This window comes from Berghia stephanieae, chromosome 4 (assembly GCF_034508935.2).
Source record: "Berghia stephanieae isolate SIO BIC M18660-M18661 chromosome 4, UCSD_Bste_1.3, whole genome shotgun sequence".
In the NCBI taxonomy this organism is placed as follows: domain Eukaryota; kingdom Metazoa; phylum Mollusca; class Gastropoda; order Nudibranchia; family Aeolidiidae; genus Berghia; species Berghia stephanieae.
Window position 1 is genome coordinate 93,680,878 of NC_088363.1, and position 20,767 is coordinate 93,701,644.

At 37.0% G+C, this 20,767-nt stretch overlaps 1 protein-coding gene and 1 long non-coding RNA gene across 4 annotated transcripts in view; both read left to right on the forward strand.

The window, feature by feature from the left end:
* The window catches only part of LOC144971594 (protocadherin-1-like), a 156,407-nt gene that overhangs the window by 102,847 nt on the left and 32,793 nt on the right, over nucleotides 1–20,767 (forward strand). The window lies entirely within an intron of this gene.
* LOC144971593 (uncharacterized) lies at nucleotides 2,135–8,050 on the forward strand. The gene is made up of 3 exons (XR_013645167.1): nucleotides 2,135–2,376; nucleotides 4,699–4,899; nucleotides 6,959–8,050. It is a non-coding gene; the product is annotated as an uncharacterized LOC144971593 (long non-coding RNA).

Genomic DNA, 20,767 nt, shown 5'->3' on the forward strand with positions numbered 1-20,767 from the left:
TCGTCCATTCATTCATCATTCATTTCATTCATTTATTCCTTCATTCACAAATCCAATTCATCCATTTATTCATTCATAATACTACTATCTATGTCCTTTTTGTGTTCATAATCTGATATCCGTGATGTAAACACTACGATATTTACGAGTATTCTTGTACAAGGACATGTTCCTTTCCCTATTGTTCTTTTCCTTTCTTCCCCCCCCCCCCCCCCTTCTTTTTTTTTTTTTCTCTCTTAAATTTTATCTTTGGCCATTCATTCATTCTTAATTCGTTTATTACCGTCTTGTTAAAATGCAAGCGATTTTCAGCATGGTCATTGATCGAATTGCGGTATACAACGTTCGTATAACTTTACATATTGCTCCACTCGACTCAATAAAAGACAAGACGAATCATATAAGAGACATAATACAAACATATCAAAAGATTTTACTTATTTATAAGGCTCGTTACTCTAGTGTTATCCTAAAGGGCCAAATGTCCCGGAGCCTTCAATAACAACAAGTGTCCAATCATAAACATCCATTCATCCATTGCTTTCTAAATACTATTATTATGATAGTATATATTTATGATTCAGTTGTTTTCTAGAAGACTCTCTCTCTCTCTCTCTCTCTCTCTCTCTCTCTCTCTCTCTCTCTCTCTCTCTCTCTCTCTCTCTCTCTCTCTCTCTCTCTATCTCTCTCTCTCTCTCTTTTCTTTTCTGATTTGTTTTGCCGCCTCACATACTTTTTATTTGGGAGTGTTTATACAAGTGTATGTATACAATAACACTATCTTGTCACAGTCTATTATCACAAGAACACGGCCATGTAGGACATTGACATTCTCTACCAGTGTTTTTTTTTTTCTCAATGCTCAACGTCTTCAATACACTCACTGCCTTACATTGAAAAAAAAATATATGAAAAAAAAAAAGCTTTTTTTTATTTTTATATTTCTTGTCAGATTAAAAAAAACAAACAAACAAAAAAAAAAAACGTTTGATATCGATCAATTATGATCAATTATGACGGTTCACAATTTGTCAACAATACTTAAACCCAAGACTCCATTTAACAACAATAATGCTTCGAGTCCTTTTTTACAATTATTGTTCTGCCTTGGAAAAGCGTGGTACATCTACTACATCCGAGTCTCTAGGTGCTAGAATGTATATTTTTATTTTAACTTCAGGCTTCGGGGGGGGGGGGGGGGGGGGGGGGGAGCATCCAAATTCATCGGGGGGGATCCCCGATAGCACAAGGAAAATCAACGGCTCGGACCACCACGGACTGTATTCTCTATGCGGACCACCGAATACGAATCGTGTTAGTTTCCAAGTCGTAACATCAAGTGGCGCGCAAAAGGAAACTTTAATTTTTCGAAATGTTTATTTAGCAGCTAAGGGTTCTTAAAATACCGTAAAATCCTTTCATTTTCATTGCTCGTTCGTTGTTCTATCTAATCGACGGTGTTTTGACTCCAACCTTCGCGTCAAGTGTCAAGCAATGACGGATAGCCAGTCAGACGGTTTTCCCAGCTTTCTTGTGTTACTCATGGCTGGCAATTTGTCAGCCTTCAGCATCACAGCCAGCGTTGGGCATAGGAGACGGTACTGTACTGCCGTTGACTGATAAAACCTTTTTCATCTCTCTTCAATTTGGCCTGAAAATTTTATTTCAATTATTGATCAGGAAAAGCCCCCCCCCCCCCCCCCCACCCCCCCCCTTGTCATAAAAGTCTCAAAGCTCTTCTTTGAAGTCTTTGAAATTTCGGGTTTAAGATTTTTTGACAAGCTCATTGTCATCTTAATACATTCATATTCTTATATTGAGTAAACTTTTTCTGACTTAAATGTTAAAATATGTGCTTTGTGATTGCACGGAATTGTATTAGACTGCTTTTACAACTGCGGTGACAATTCCTAGACCAGTGACTCAGGTTCCCAATGTTATCACCGCCTTGTCACCGTGTCCGACGCCTGGAGACGTTGCAGCAAGGCCCTCTCATCGGTGAGAAGAACACGGAGTAATCGCCACTGGTAATCAATTTCCTATAGATAGAATGCTGATGACGTCACGCAATGACCTACTTTAGTTCCGGATGGCAAAAGAACTTGGCTGGCTTGTAAACATTGATGTGAAACAAGGTCTAGTCCAATTTTTAAAACGTGAAACGTGCCAAATAACTGCATAATCATCGGATGCACTAGAAGACAGGGTCGAGATGGAGTCAAAATGTTCAGGTTACCATCCATTAGGAAGACGAAGGACCCAAAAATAATAAATTTAACCCAGCGGAGACAGTTGCAGCGATCAGAAGAAAGGGATTTGGCGATGGCTCAAATCTAACTTGCAGCCACCGAGTTTGCAATGATCATTTTGTTAAAGGTAAGAATTGATGGATAAATTAAAATCTTAAATATTATATATACGATATGAATTAATTTTAATTATTGTGAACAAAGCAAGTTTACTTCGCTCCAACATCATCATGTAGCCATTGTGGGCCATAGCATGTCACGGAGTTGGGGGCAACCGACCAAGGTCCTTGCCCTGACGTTGCAAGTTTATGATTTAGTAAATATGTGTTTTATTCTTTTTCATGGAAGAGAAATCAAATCAAAAATTTCGAACTCGGTGGTCTAACAAAATCTATGGAGAGATTTTTCACCGATGTGACTTTTCTATGCGAAACTCCGAAGTTGGAGTGAGAAATCATCTGACTCATCTCAGACTCAGATGGTAGTCTGTAGGCGGTCTAGAAGGAATCATTTTAATTTTATGGTCCATACACGGTCCGGATGGATGATCTTTTATATGTTGTGTTTAGTTATCAGATAGGACCATGAATATTTCATGCATTTCTCGTGCAACATACTCTAAATCAAAACCAAATGCCTCATTACCGATAGTGATAGGGCTACTTTCGTTTTCAAGCTTTGGCTTTTATGAGATTAGGAAGTCTTTCACTGTTGTTCTGATCATTCATTTTAGAATTATAATGTTCCAGTTTATAACTTATGCTTTGTCAAGATTATTTTATTGTGCATTTTAAAAACATGTTCTCCATTTGAAGAAATATTAAAAGTAAGGTTGCGTTTTTCTTAAGTTTTTTTTTCCGTTCCTCCGTTGGTGGTGTATTGTAAAGTAACACGAACAAACTGCTTTTCTACACCGCTGTTGGACATTAAATGCTAGTTTTTGACAGAAGTTTAACACGCTGCTTAGTGATTGCCAGTGTCAGTTTATAATGATAGTAATGGTTATTTTTTTACTGACAAAATTAATATTATAATTATTATTATTTTAAATTTTAATCCAAAGAAAGAAACAATCGACCTCTATCAATCCACTAAAATGACTTTTCATAATTTTCATAGTTAGAAACTAATTGTAACTCAAGGTGAGGATTAGTTATAATGTTTCGTATAGTCATTGAATTAGGGCCTTCATATGGAATTTTTCCCAAATATGACAATAATAATAATAAAAAAATTTCAATTAAAAAAAATTGTCCTTTGGGATCCCGATACTTTAATTGCAGCTATGTGGTATAGTTATCACCGTCATTTTGGAAGGATTAGGGTTCCAGACCCGTTCTGAGCAGTTGAGTCATTGGGAAAGGAACTTTATTCACATTCTCTCACCATACTCAGGCATAAATTGGGTAACTGGCTTTTAACATAGGCCTGTAAATTTGCCGGCATTTCTGGCAATTTCGCTCTGCCGGAACAAAAAATTAATTAAAATACTTTTTCATTTTGTTTAACAGCCTATTGAATTGGTAAAATTCTAAGAAAATATTCTGGGAAATGGGGATTTTTGCTCATGTTATTGAAAAAGCTTCAGCTCGAGGATTTTCAGGCAAGTTTTTCAGGGGGCAGATGCAGGCCTGTTAAACAGCATTGTCTCTTTCGGAAAAAATGTAATATCGCCTAACAAGCGTCATGTCTCGACCTGCATGTAAAGTCTTGCTGTTGATAATAATAATAATGGTATAGATTTATAATGCGCCAAACATCCCTTCATCAGGAGGGATCTGGGCGCAAAACATAGATTAACTTAATCATGAAGCCCTAACACAGTATACGAACAACGCTAATTATACACATAATCAAAAGAAAGCCTGTCGGAATAAGAATGTCTTCAATCGACGCTTGAATTCCTCTAGTGAAGAAGTGTTGGCTATAAACCCTTGCAAAGCGCTTTGAACAAATTTTCATTTCATGGAAATTGCACTATATAATTGTTCTACCCTTGTTCTAATTTGACAAAGCTTGATGTTAATTTAACGGAAAGCTTAAGGATTGTAAAAAAAAAATAATTTAAAAATTGAGCTTTATATTATAGCGCAATATCCACTAAATGTGCTCAAAGCGCTTTACAAGGGGTCCCTGGTCAACAGCAACATTTAACATGTAGAACGGGACATGACGCCTTTTAGGCGACACTACAATTTTTCGGACAAAGAAAACGCTGTAAACCGCTAGGTATTCATTTTACACCTGAGTACGGTGAGAGAATGTGAATAAAGAGCCTTTTCCAAGGACTCAACTATGCGTCGAGCGCGAGGCTCGAACCCATGACCTTCCGATCCAAAATCGAGTGTCATACCACTAGACCACATAGCCACACAAGGACCAGGACCAGATTGTAATAGGCAAGAAATGACGTAATATATTTCAACAATCAATTTTTTTGCCTTTACAGGAAGGCCAGCATCACTGCTTGATGAAACTGATCCTGATTGGGTTCCAACGTTAAAGCTTGGACATGGGGCAGAGAAAAAAACAGACCATTACTCATGTCTTAAAGATAGGAACAAACGCAATGACTGCAGGCAGCAACGGCTCTAGTTGAACAATCAACAATTGGAGAAACTAGCTCAATCATTGACCATGTAATGTAAGTGTATTGATTGTATCTGTTTAAAACAATATTTATGTAGGCATGATATCTCTTCCTACATGTTAATGTTAATGTTTCTGTTGGCTTGGGACATCTTGTAGAGTGCTTTGGGTGGATATTGCATGCGCTAGATAAAAATAAAAGCAGATCTCACTCTCAGGAAATTTAATAGGTCCAAATCAAGCAATTTTTTGGGGGTAAAAGTGAGATTAGCAACGTTTGTGCCGTTCATTACACTTTAAGGTCATTGCATTGCCAGTTGAAAGGAAGTTGAATAGAGAGTGAAAAGATTGTAGATCTATGCACATAACAATAGACAAAGGTCACAAAATCATATTTCATATTGCAAAGTTAAGACACAAATCTATGACTATGAGGAATGTAATAAGACAAAGGGGAATAGAGCACATATCAAGTGACTTCATTTGCTCATAAGGTATGTAAGGAATGCCTGTCTGGTGAGCCAGTAATGAAGTCAAAAGTTTGTCCAAATTGTTGGTGCAAGAACTGACATCAAGAGAAGTTTTTTTTCAAATAACCAGACTGTACAAAAGCTTACATGGTTGAGTTTTAAGACTTTTAACTTCAGAGATAATAAATAACTGAACAAAAAACATCACTTGATTTGAATCAAAAGCTTTGTCTTTATTATGTTGCTTAATTTTGTTTTATTGAATGAATGGGCAATGACAATTAATAAAAGAGGAAGATCCATTAAATTTGAGGGCAATGAAATGAATACTATTGTGAGCATGTCCTTCTATGCTATGGATAAGTTGCCTTTTAGGATAGTTCATACAAAATTAGAAAATCCTGAAGGTTTTTGTCTTTGACTATAGCGTAACAAATTTTAAAAATATAGATTCTCTTTATTCACCTCTAGGGAAAATTTGTCTTTGGAGTCTATTCTAAAGGGAGACTGAAATAACCCAGCCATTGCCGCAAACAGCGCCACAAACTGAGCTAGGGCTGAGGTGACTTGCTCAAGGCCACACAAGGTAGTGACAAAGTGTTCTTATGATGAGATAGATAGAATTAAATGAGTTCACCCATATTGATTTATTCCTCAATTATTAAGATCTGGGAGGAAATGTTTTATTAACCTTAAATTATACCGCTTAAGTTAAGCGAATATATTAATATTATAGTCTACATGTTATTTTTACAAGCCAATTGTCATTTCATTGTGTAAAAGGCAATCTGCACAAATCAGCAGAATAACCAATCAAACATTTTTTACAGAAGCATGTATTCCCTATGTATGTACAAAATACACACGCGGGCAACAAATTAATTTTAAAAATTAATAAATTATATGGAATAAAAGATAAAACAAACATTCTCAGAAATGTAAAATATTATGGGCTAAGTTTATCCATTTTTATTGGTTATAGCCAGCGGCATCTACAAGAAGTTGATGGTTAGGTGCAGCGCTTGTAACACTCAATGGAATTTCCCGTGTAGAGAAAACATATATGTGTGTTTTTTGTATACTGGTGTAGGAAATACAGTTCATATTTTTTTTCTTTTTTTGGCGAAGGCCAATAATTGCCCGAACATTACAGTACAGCAGATTTTCTGAGCATACATAGTTTGATTCCACAGGCGATAGAATTACATTTAGTTTTTAAAATATTTGCGTGTTACTTGTAGAGTTTGTAAATAAATAGTTTTAGAATTTTTAGGTTTGCCAGTAATTTTGTGCTCGATGATAAATATTTAACATTTGCTGTACGGAGCAATGGTGGTCCACAACTCTATTTTTTTAAAAGAATAGATTTCCACATAAATATGCCAAACCATTTTGGAATTCATCATAAGGTTCAGGCACTATTGGCATTTGAAGTTGAAGTCAAAGAAAAACTTTAAAAAAAAATTATTTTGACCTGTAAAATGAATGACTTGCGTATTTGAGGAAATGGGGCTTAAGTTTTCTTTGTTTTCAAACATATTAAAATATTAAAATTAAAATTCCCAGTGACACGATAGACGCCAGAGGTGGTAGGTCAATAATGTACTATTTGCTCTATGTATTAACTTAATCTTGGTATTTATTTTGCAGGATTGTGAAGACAGACATTTCAGGTTCCCATCTTGATGCTGAGCAGAAAGCACTTGTCGACACACGGAGTCCACTATAACCCAATTTTTGGGAATGGCGAACCTGAAACGAAAAGAAAGCAGTCAGACTTTTTATTCATTCTTTTCCAATAATGCTTGATTTTATATACCTTTGTAATCCTTTTCATTCTTTTCATTAGACTAATACATGTGGTAAACATTTTTACTTTTGCCCGAAATGTTTGTGAAAAAATTGTACTAGTTGTAGTATTACTACTAGTAGTAGTAGTATTACTTCTGTTACCATTATTATATAGCAATGACTATGAAAAATGTTTTTTTTCTCTTTTTGAAGAAAATTTTTGTCTAAAATCCAAGCCCTATCTCCACTGAGTAAAAATGTTTTTGAATTTTGAAAATCCATTCATAAATAAACAAGTTATACAGTTTTAAAGGTGTCATTTATTTGGATGACCCGCAAAGAGGAAAAAAACGGGAAAATATGGGACGCTTTTTCGGCATTTTTTTTTTCCGACCTTTGGTTGTATCTTGCGTAATAAGTGGATTAAAAGATTGAAACTTGAAGAGCAAATTAGGATGGTGTTTTGTAAAATATGGGAAAAGTACTCGTCATATTCATATGAAATTTTACAACCAAAAAGAAGAAATGTTCATGTATTACCTTGTCAGCGACAAAACCTCCACGCCCGGTAGTTTTAGAAATATTTTACTCCAAAGAGTAAAAATCTATTTTTAACGGTCTTCTGGTAATCGCACGAGTTTTGTCGCTTGACATAATCTAAAATGACCTTTTTTCTAACAGTGTGCCAACTTTCAGTCATATTCATAGATAAACAACGTCGAAATTAATTTTTTAAAATAGCATATACGAAACGGCTTCGTCCCATATTTTGACGCGAATTTGGGCACTTCGTGAGCGAAAAAGAGGCCCAAAGATTTGTGCGGGATAGTCATTGCTATATTATATGTTTTGCAATAATATTCAAAACCTAATAATATTTTTGAATTGGCAAATAAATAGCAATCCATTGTATATTTAAACATGAAGTTGGAGCACAATAAAGAAAATAAAGTACTGTAATGACTTTTTTAAAAATTTGTTTTATCCGTTGCTTTTGTAATTTGTCTCGACAGTGACACACTATGTTTAGGATCATACTCAAAAGGAAAACGTAACGATAACGGAGAAAAATTAGTCCAGTTCTGTGAACAGAGAAAACTTTTCATAACAAACAACCACCCATCAAGACACCAGACAACATGGGCAGGACAAAGGAAAGACCAAACCCAAGACAAAATGATAACAATACACAACCAAATAGACTATATCATATGTCGATACCGCCATAAACACTACTCAACCAACTCGCGATCATACGGTGGTACACTGCTAACATCCGATCACAAACTTGTAAAAACGAATTTCAACATAAATGTGTACAGACAACGAAGACAGAAAGGTAAAACGGCAGTCAAAATAAACACGGCAAAAATAGTAAATGAGCGACAATGTCGCATTCATTACCAATATGAACTTAACTCAAGTCTATGGAAAATAAAGCAAAACAGCAATCCAAACAATGAATGGAAAGAGACGCAAGCGGCAATGAAATATGCGGGGGAAGAAAGTGCAGGCTCTATTAATACAACTAAGAACAAACCAAATCGAACGCCTAACATCGCTATTAACGATCTATCGCGGCAACAAAAAGAACTTAGGATCAGGATACAGAACACGAAAGACTCGGAAGAAATAATAAACCCGAAAACGGAACGAAACAAAATACTGCATTCAATTCGATCACTTACAATAAAACACAGAAACGAGGAATTAGACAAAAAAGTGGAAGACATAGAAAATTCCAAAAATAACGCATCGTCTATGTTCAAAGCGACGAAATCTCTGAACCGAAAACCATTCGAGAACCCAAAACTACAGGATAAATTTGGCAAACAGACAACAAATCCCAACGATATCCTTGACATTGTAACTGACCACTTCCAGCAGAAATTTCACAAACAAGTCTCACAAATATCGCCCTTCTCAGGAAACCCTAGAGACCTAAACAACCGCATCACAACAACTGAAGTTAGAAATAGCATAAAGTGCCTAAACAATAACAGACCCCAGGCGAAGATGAAATTCCCGCTGAATTGCTGAAATGCGGTACCCTCTCCTTGGATTTGAGCATTGCAAACATAATGAACAAAACATTCTCAACACACAAAGACTGGGACATAAACAGCGGTGTCCTAATTACAATACAAAAACCAGGAAAAACGAAAGGACCCGTAAACAACCTGCGCCCAATAACATTACTGAATACCATAAGAAAAACACTGTCAACTATTGTCCTCAACAGAATTAGACCGAAAATAGAAAAATATCTATCACATAGCCAAAGCGGGTTTCGCCAAGACCGAAGCACATCGGACGTTGTATGGACACATAAATGGTTGGCAGCAAAGGCACTCAAAGAAAACATATCCATAACAATAACCGGAATCGATATGTCCGCAGCCTTTGATACGATCGACAGAGGAAAACTTTTGGAGATATTAACAGACATAGTTGACGAAGACGAGCTCCGAATAATCCGATTTCTCCTCAGCAACACAAAGATACAACCAAGGATATACGGGGCCACAAAACAGACGCAGTTCGAAAGTAACATCGGGACCCCCAAGGAGATAGTCTGAGCCCGATTCTGTTCACAATATACTTAGAACACGCTCTGAAAGAAGTTCGAAAAGTCATTCCAAAACCAACGACTCATATTGAGAATGCAATCCCTAGAGAAATCGCCTATGCAGATGATGTCGATTTTATTGGATCAACACCAGCAAATATAGACATCATACAAAATACCCTCATGAAATATAACCTCCAAGTCAATGCCAATAAAACCGAATTTACAACAATATCGAGGAACAAAGAGGAATGGAAAAGAACAAAGAAACTCGGCTCACTAATTGGAGACACCGAGGATGTACAAAGAAGAAAACAGCTATCAAACGCCGCACTCAGTAAACTCACCAATGTATGGATTAGAGGTGACAAAATAAAGAGAAAAACCAAACTGAAACTGTACCGTGCTCTTGTAAAACCGGTACATCTGTATAACTGCGGCACTTGGGCGTTGACAAAATCCGAAGAAGAACATCTGGATGCCTTCCATCGCACACAGCTAAGAAGGGTACTGGACATCAAATACCCAAAAAAGATCTCAAATGAATCACAAAAGAAAGACCAATCTCCCTTGACATTTTACAACAACGATGGCAACTTTTCGGTCACGTACTACGCAGGGACAAAAACATACCAGCTAACCAAGCCATGTCGGGATACTTCCAAAAACACGGGAACCTTTTCAGAGGAAGACCGATCACAACACTCCCTGTGATCCTAAACAAAAACCTCACAACACTTGGACAAAGCATTAGTCTCATAACAGCAGGGGACCTTGAAAATCTGAGAACCCTAGCAGAGGACCGGCAATATTGGAGACACCTCACACAGGAAATACTGGAAACAGCCAAGGCGACCCGATCTTTCGGTCGAGACGCGAAAGGCATCTAAGTCAAGTAAGTCAAGTTTGTAATTTGATGGTGAATGCTTGACTGAGTTCTCATTTTTCTACCCTGGGTGTGGGATCATTGACCTTCCATTGTGGGCAAGGTCATTATTGCTTTCTTCACCCCCCTATGTCTGTATTCCTTTTTCAGGTAGCTTTCTATCTTTGTTTTGGAATAAGATTACATGCTTTTTTTCCCTGTCCTTAGATGAGAGAGTGACACATGGATGTAAATTTATTTTGTAAATTTATAATCAACATTTTATAAACAATAGACTGGGTGGGGTCTTTGACTTCCCATGGTGGCAAGAGGTCATGCTGTGTCCTCTATCCCTTATATTGTTTTCCAAGTTTCTTTATGTCTTTGTCTTGGAATGAGATTACTTGGGTTTGTCCTTTCCCTTGCCGGAGTCATTGGCTGAGAGAGAAACAGTCAAATGAATATTGTTGGTTTTGGGAAAAAAAAATTTTTTGTCTTGTAAATCAGTTCGCGTAAAATTTTTTTATTATATTATATATATATATATATATATATTATATATATATATATATATATATATATATATATATATATATATATATATATATATTATATATGTGTGTGTGTGTATATAATATGGGGGGCGAAGTGGCCGAGTGGTTAAGGCAGTGCACTGTGATCCGGATGACCCAGGTTCGAGCCCCGCTTCAGGCACTTTCGTTTTTTTTCCTTGAGCAAGATTATTAACCCCAATTTGCTCACTTGGACAACATGGGTGATTCCTGTTGACATCAGACATCTTGTTTGATGAGTTATCTATATTCCTTCGTGGAATGCCTAGGCGACGATATCTTATGATATCGCTGCGCAAAAGGCATAACGTAACTTAATATAATATAATTAAAAAATAATACGTGAACGTTTGAGTGTATTCCTCTTAGGGGGGACCTGTGCTTGTGTCAGGATGAGACTTTTGGGTGTTATCAGACTTAGTACACTGATAGCATTCTCTTGGAATCTACATTTGTTCCTCTTTGTCTTACTTTTCTTGTGTGCTTTTAATTGTAAATCTGGAAATTTTTACAATCCCATTTTATTCCTTTTTACTGGTGCTGAAATGTGTCGCAAGTGCAGTAAAACCCTTAAATCAAACATAAACATTTGAGTGTATTCCGTCTCTGGATGGAACTGTTAGGCGATCTCAAAACTAAGCACATTAATAACTTTGATCTACTTCTGCTCTGTATTTGATCCAAGCCCATTTTTCTTACTACGTATTTCGCAACAGCTTTAAATTGTGCTGAAAATGACCTAATAGTGTCGCAAGCACCAAAAGTAGTCCATCAGAACCATTAGGTCTATAGAGCCAGATTTCATCCCAGTTTCTATAGTGTGAAAATAATAACTTGTTACCCTTCGAATAGGGCGCTTTTCTATTGCCAAATTACTGCTGGGTGTACAAAAATAAAAGAAAGGGGAGGGGTGGGGTCTTAACTTCATCTAGGATATATCTCGGTCTCTTTGATTGTGAAATGGGTGCTCTACCAACTGAGTTAAAGGGACTGCCATGAGTCGCAAAACCATTTAAACGTTTATGTCCGAACACACTGACTGAGCAAATGTGAGTAAAGAGGCTTTTCCAAGGACTCGACTGAGTCTCCCATAGTAGAACTTGAACCTATTAAAGAAGTTTCTTATTTCTTTTTTTTTTTTAAAGTTATTCATATTCTAGTTCAAGAAAATTCATTGTAATGAATATAGCCATGTGTAAAAAACCTCTATATCGTATTATCAATCCTGCATGGAGTAATATAAATAAATGTAGAAATCAAAATAATAATATGTAATAACAATAATAATAATCATAGAAGTGAGATGAAAACGGGGGGGGGGGGGGGGGGGGGGGTTACCTTAGCAGCTGGTACCACTTTCCCACAGCTAGGAGGCTTAAACCATTTTACATCCGTCACCCATCCATTGTAGGCCTGATTATAAGTAGTCAGTCCCCTGTAAGCCTGAAAAAAAATTGTGGCAATGGTGGTAATATTATTAATTGAAACTAGAGGATAAAAACTGTTGTTATCACACTTCGTTAACAACAGTGAATTAAATTTGCTGTGAAATGTGGAGTACTCATCTGAAAGGTTATTAGAATTATTCAGAGAGACACAATTCCATACCTCAGCATCAGCCGTGGGGCTAAAGATTATATAGTTGGGGGATTGAGTAAAATATCGAATAAAAAAAGTAGTCATTCAATGGAGCCGAAGTTTAACCTGGTTTGAAAAGCGCGAAACGGACCATAGCAATTGCTACCCTTTAGATAGGACTCTAGTCTATGTCAAAGTACTTTCCGCTAGATCTAACAGACTCAGCTACCCAATCACTGCTGGATTGACAAGGGGAGTGGGATTAGAAAAAAAATATTCACTCGGGATCAAGCTCAGTCCCTTGGAATGGGGTGGGGCTTTTAAAACAGTCTTATGGGCATGATGTTTTGTTACTGTATTAATCAGTTTGATTTGGACTCGGGACCACATTGATTTCATAGTCATTGCCTGCCCTGGTGTTTTTAATTTAAATTATTATTTATAATCTTTGGTGAATTCGGAGGAATTCATCACCTTAAAGGCAAAATAGTTGAAATTTGAATGTAACCACAAAGACTCATTGATCCACTACTAAGACTGACTTAACTTAAGACTAAACTTACTAAGACTAAGACTAAGATGATCACGACTCGTGAAGCAGGTCATATCATATAGGTGTGTCAGGTTCGACATATCTGTCTTCTGTGATTTTTTGAGAATAAATCTTACAATTAGCCGTGAATGGTGTAACATAGTATAGGTATAGCATAGGGAAACGATTAAATAATACAGACTTACCGTGAAATGTGTAGACAGAAACTTGTGGTCGTGACGAGGTAGTTCGCTACATCAAACGATGAGACTGGCTGTAGTTCCTAAAGATTATGGCACCAGTCGTGTTCACAAATGGCATAGGGGTCTACATCATTAACGGGAATTAAAAAAAAATATATTTATGTCTAGAACCAGAAAAATATGGAAGATTGTCGACAGAAACTAATATTTTACTATTCTACGCCATTGTCTTCCATTGCTTTCTGCCAGCCGGAAGTAAACTTCCACTCCGATCAGCTGTTTAACCGCATACTATCTATACGACTTTATTGAAGTGGTAAACATAACTTTACGCCACTCCGGACAATAGAGGTGACATTTAATAATGATATCATCACGAGGACATTATATTGTAGGAACCCGAATGCCAAGAATGTGATATTATTATTATCAGCGATAGGCGGCTGCCTGCCATGGTTTAATAAATCTATATAAAATGACCGCGTTATCGGCTTGTTCGGAAGTTGTTGTTCAACTAACACTGAAAACTACGTAACCGCCTCTTGCTCTTGGCAGACCCCGTTGATCTTTTTTCATAACCTAAGTGAAAATTAATAGTGTTTCGTCTGTCGGGTAGATAGTGTAGGTATTTTACATAATCGCATACCTTCAATAGACCTTTTTAGTCTCAATTTCAGCTCACAACATTTTGGGATTAGATAGACCACATCAAGATCCAAGAACATTCATTTGTTTCCACGGCAGATACATCTGATTGTCTCTTGACAACTAGATGGTGGTATAAATTGATACTATATTTTTCAAAGAAAAAGAAATGGTTTGCGGACTTTAGAGATAATTTAATGGCAAACCCGATACACTCAAGGCATTATGTCAATGTAGAGCGCCGATCTCTCTTTGTTTACAAAATATGGGATACTGTCTGTGATTACAGTCGCGTATGTGTAGGAGACATGGCAAGTTGGTAAAGACAAATAGAAGTAAAATAGTTTTCCCCAGATACAGAAGTCGCCTGGTACCTCTTTTACCCTGTTATAGATGGGTTTTAAGTTTCCTGGCAACTCGACAGATAGTAATAAAGTTTTAAGTTTAAAGAAATAGGTAGTGGTAGTTGTTGTGGTGGCACGTTATATAGAGACAGATCAGGTTCATGTGATAAGTGTTGTTAAATCAGAAATACTTTAAACTAAATCAATAAAATAGCCTCACACAATAACACGGTGACACATAATTAAACAAAAGTATAATAGTAAATTTTAAATTAATTAAAGTTAGGCTGTAGGTAAGTTAATTTTTCATCTTCTCTCGTTCTGTTTCTCAAATTAAGGTTAATTATTCTTAACCTATTTGTCGAGGTCGTCCGTGAGTCAATCAGCCAATCAGCTTGCCGACGGCTGGTTATGGCCACCCATTTGTCTGGTTATGGCGGGTTGGATGACTTTTACTTGCTCAGTTCTTGGATGGTTTCCTGGTCGTTCTTTGATTGTGCCAAAGCATCCATTTGTTTAGTGAGTAATCTGATCCCCGATTAATGGGTAACCAGAACATAGTAGGAGCAAAACTTTGACTGGTTGCAAAATTCTGGTGTTCTTTTTCGAGCAGTGATAATGAAAGGATATCAATTAACGAATCCTTGACAACACTACTGATCTCATTTTAATAATATATTAATAATAATGATAATAGTATTAATATTAATAATAGTCATAACGGGTTACAATTACGTTGGTGGGATGGGGAAAGATAATTAAGCAAACAAGAGCATAAGAATCAATACATATATAAATACATAATATTAGTGTAGCATGGAAACGATTGCTTGTTTGTAAAATGTAATTCATGTTAATGTAATTCACTCATTTGAAAGGCATACATACATATGAATTATAAATACATATATATAGATATAGAAAGTGAATGACATATTTTTGTTTATAATAAAATGAATTATCAATTTCCATTATTTGACAGGTTGCGTCTACTTACGGTCGGTCCAGTCAAAAACACTATAGATAGTTCGAAGATGACGTCACTCAGGTCTTTGTTTTTGTTTTTTGCCATCCGCGTTTATGAGTAATGCTCACTGAACTGTATTAACCTGACTATAAACGTTCATGGATACACATAGTTTTGTGTGTTGGTCCGTTATACTTCCGGATGGCAATGTTATGAACTTCTTAGCCAAGCGCATACAATCTATATTAATTATTATTATTCACCTCACCAGTTTTACGACGACGATGACGACTTTGACAACGACGACTACGACGACGATGATGGTGAATATTATGATGATGATGATGAGGAGGAGGAGGAGGAGGAGGAGGAGGAGGAGGGGGAGGAGGAGGAGGAGGAGGAGGAGGAGGAGGAGGAGACAAAGAGAATATGTCTTTTATTCAAGCTAACACGTTCTGGCGCTTGCTGCCTAACTAACTATTGTATAACTACTGTATACTATTATATGCCCATTATCTGGTTTAATGTTTCACAATAGACATTTATCTAAGTCTAAAACGGACTAAATTGCGGCTTCTTGCGGCTAAATTATTTATTTATTTATTTATTTATTTATCTATTTATTTATTTATTTATTTATTTATTTTTTATTTTTTGCGATTCTTTGTGGTCAAGGATAAAATTTGTGGCTTCGAAAAACTGCGGTGACAGATTCTAGGTAGTCGCAGTAGATGTTCGACATTGAGAAAAAAATCGTTTAAAAAATGATGGTTGCCATTTAAATAATAAAATTAACATTTGATATCCGATTCCCACCACGATTTTTACGTCATCGTCCTATAATCTTCTCTGTCCCACATTCTTGTGTCGTTGACCAAGCGGTGAGAGTTTTGACCGATAATGGCCCTCTAATGACCACTGCCCGGCCGGCTTTTTTCATTTTTGTCTACGTTGTTGGTCAACATTCCTGGATGTCCAGTCAAGGGGAGCCACAACACAGACAACATTACGGGAATGTACACTTTGTGCTAAGCTAATGTAATCTTCAGAAAACGTCCTCTAGTATTTTGGCCATTTTTATTTTTTCATAGATGCAAATAGCGATGGATTAAAATGACCTTTAAATTGTCAAAAATTCTCATTGCTAAGACTTCAAAGAAGTCTATAATTTCTATTTTAAAAATGTTTCTTGTATAAGAATTTTTTAGAAAGTTGAAGGTCATTGAATTCATTGAATTTTTGAAGTCAAGAATATTTTAAAAAGCGTTTTGTCTTTGAACAATTCTGTAAATTGATGGTCGTGACCGTTAAAGGGCTTGAAGATCCGGCTAAGGCGAGAAGAGATTTATTTGGTCGTGCGTTAAGCAAGATGCTCTATGTATGGCGGCGGTCCATGGAAGAGCGCATTATTTAACTGTAATCTTAGATCTAAGGGATTTTGATTACGTCTGCAGGTCCCAATGTTATTGCGCCTTTTAGGGTTAATATCGTTGGAATTTCAATCTCAGTCTCCTGACGGTTTGCAGGGGCTACTGGTATGTTCTCTTTTATCTACTTTCTATATTTCAAATCTATGACAAATGACATTTGGGATCGGAGTGCTGATAGCTCAGTTGGTTAAGCACTCGCTTCACAAGCAGATGGGCCTGTTTATAAGTTGTATCGTCTTCCAATAAAGTCAAGCGATTGTAAGCGTGGCTAGTGACTTGATGCGTGACAACCATTTACAAAAACTGTAGCTAAGGCATCGTTTCATTTTGGATAATGTAAGATAAGGGGCGATATATACATTTTCCCAATTGAGATGTGAATGAGTGCCTTGTTACAAGAAGTTACGAATAATGTTAGAGTGACTTGATAACTGTCGCCCACTCGTTGATTAGAATTAAATGGATATTTTTGTTCCACTTGGCCTGCTTTTGAAATGTATTTTTGAGGCATTGTGAAGCACATAGACATAGCTTTGTGAATCCATGGGTTGGCGCACTATGAATGTGCGTATTTACATTTACCTTTTTTCCCTTGCTTTGCGTGCACTGTTTCATACACACTTTTACAGTTATTTAAAATATACCTTGGAATTTTATTGTATAATTTTTAAAATAAGTTTTTGGAGTTTATCCCTGGATTTTTCTACATTGTTGTCATGTTCAATAATAAATAAAAAAAAAAAAAAGAGAGCAAGTAGCTTTAACTGTTTGTTACTCGTTCTGAATTTTGACGCAGTTATGAGAATCAGAGGCGTTTGATAGTCACTAAGTTCAAAACTAAAATCACTTTAATGAAGTTGTGGCTGATCGCTCAGCGCCCAAGCGTTCGTACGTTCGCTCGGCTCTCCCCTTCTCTCTCTCTCTCTCTCTCTCTCTCTCTCTCTCTCTCTCTCTCTCTCTCTCCGTGTGTGTGTGTGTGTGTGTGTGTGTGTGTGCGTGTTTGTGTGCGTGCGCGCCAAGCCGATGAAGGTACCACACAAGTTAGGTACTGATATAATTTTCATTCTCTGTTTTCATTTGGCTATTTCCCACAGACTAGTCACTAATCTCTGCTACTTCCTACCTCCCCCTCGCCCCCTCCCGTTATTAGTAAGTTGTGGCAACGGGTGTAAGAATCGTCATATTATCATGGAAGACAAAGATTACAAGGCCACATGTTCTTCATTGAATTGCAGCATTAAGACACACATTTTCACTGATTAAAAAGTACAACAGAAAAATAATCAACTTCGTTTTATCGTTCCACGAAGATGACTACGTACCATGGCGTACTAAAAGAGTCATAGTTACTTACCCAATTTTGAAAAATGTTCAAGCTTGACATTTCAGTTGAAGTCTCATGTTTGAAAGTTTAAATAATTAATACTTTGATTCATTTATTTATTTTGTTACATCGTTGGCCCCTAGTGATCAATAGAGATTTGAAGTAAAAGTGTTATGCCCAAAATGTTAGAATAAGTGTTTTGTTGGTGTTGGCTGAACAGAACACAAGGTGGCATTTCGGGAGGCCCCCGCCATTGCCCGTCATCCCTGCTGCTATCTGATAACGCAAGGGGTGATGGTTCATTCATTGTGCCAGGGTCAGGGGTTTTATTTATTAGTCAGAAGAGACCATGGTCGGAGAGAATTAACCATTAACTTTCTTATTACTCTGGAAAGGCATGGATTTTAAAATCTGGCCAGAAACCTCGTTCTTCGAATATTATCTATCGATTTAAATGACCCCCATCTTTGCAAAAATTCTCCAACTTGGGTTTTTTTTCGAAATCTCAGGTTCGAGATTTTTTCCAAGACGAGTGTCATTTAAATGGCGTGCAAATTTCTGGATTGTTTTTGATGCTGTGTGATTTGTGTTCGTGTCGAGTTTTGTATTGTTACTATTATCTAACTGTCTGGATTGAATTATTTGCTGAATTCTCAAAGGGTAAGTAAGCCGTTTGTGTTGTCTTTTCCATCAAAGTGATTAACCCCATGAGTCCAGGGTGTGAGATTACTTAAACAAATTCTATCGGTTTTGGAAACATATCATGATCAGTCACAACGATTCACTTTGAGTACATCTTTTTTATGACTCGGCATTAAATATTGTGAAAACAGACTTAGAGATAATTAATGGGAGAAATTATGGCCTCAAGGAAATTCCGTCTCGGGATTAAAGTGTTAAGGATCAAGCTGTAGGCATTTTATTATTATTATTATTATTATTATTATTATTATTATTATTATTATTATTATTATTATTATTATTATTATTATCATTATTATTATTATTATTGTTGTTGTTATTATTATTATTACATTTTATAAAGAAGGTATCTTGGCTTCAGTTTCTCTTCTTCTACATCTAGGATTACGATGTCTGTTGAAAGATATACCCTGTCATCAGTTATCTCACGGGCAAGGTGTGTGATATAAAGGATATCGATGGCTAGATGTATTCTATGATATTGATCAAGAGGAGATAATCACATACACACACACACACACACACACACACACACACCCCACACATATATATATTTATAGAAATTATGCTCGTGTTATAACACCCAGAGAGAGAGAGAGAGAGAGAGAGAGAGAGAGAGAGAGAAAGAGAGAGAGAGAGAGAGAGAGAGAGAGAGAGAGAGAGAGAGAGAGGGATGTTCATACATCCATCACATGAATTTACGCACCGATTCGAATGAAATCCTTTCAAATCGATAAGCAATGAAAGATGTATTGGTTATCGCTGTCTGTGGCCGTCCATGAACACGACTAATCCCCTAATCCAGCCTATTCCAAACGGATTACAGCTTTGTACTCTCAATGAACAAAGTGTCCACCGTATGTAATATAGATTTGGATTGAATTAGTGGATGGTATGAGCTTCTCTAATCTATACCGCCATACAATGACAGAACACAGTTTGAAACACTGACCAGAAACCATTCACTTCAATCAATAGTACATAAAAACATGACCCCTAACTTGTCAACAAAGTTTCAAAAGGAGACTTCCTTGAAAAGGCAAGTTTGAGACTTTTTGATAATTTGACAAATTATAGTTTAATCCATCAATAGTTGATATAAAACATTTATGGCCAAATTATTATTTTTTTAAAAAACTGTTTGATCAGTGTATAGCACCATATTACAGTCAGTCTTATTAAAACCCGCGTATTAGGCTAAAATCCATCAGTCGATATAGTAGACTCGTTTCTTAACACATTCGGTGTGAATTGATATCTGTAACGTGTAAAGGAATTTCGTCATCGTGGGTGTTTTAACGTCAATAAAGTAGCACATGTTTTTGATGATTTTAATCAATTTAGGTGATAATATTTAGATAATGTGTCTTGTTTTATATTGAAGTGTAGGCCTGGGCTTGAAGTGTAGGCCTCGGCATGGAGTGTAGGCCTGGGCTTGAAGTGTAGGCCTGGGCTTGAAGTGTAGGCCTCGGCATGAAGTGTAGGCCTGGGCTTGAAGTGTAGGCCTGGGCTTGAAGTGTAGGCCTGGGCTTGAAGTGTAGGCCTCGGCATGAAGTGTAGGCCTCGGCATAAAGTATAGGCCTCGGCATGAACTGTAGGCCTCGGCATGAAGTGTAGGTCTCGGTATGAAGTGTAGGCCTCGACATGAAGTGTAGGCCTCGGCATGAAGTGTAGGCCTGTGCTTGATGTGGTGGCCTGGGCTTGAAGTGTTGGCCTGGGCTTGAAGTGTAGGCCTGGGCTTGAAGTGTAGGCCTCGGCATGAAGTGTAGGCCTGGGCTTGAAGTGTAGGCCTCGGCATGAAGTGTAGTCATCGGCATGAAGTGTAGGCCTGGGCTTGAAGTGTAGGCCTGGGCTTGAAGTGTAGGCCTCGGCTTGAAATGTAGGCCTCGGCATGAAGTATAGCCCGGGGCTTGAAGTGTAGGCCTGGGCTCGAAATG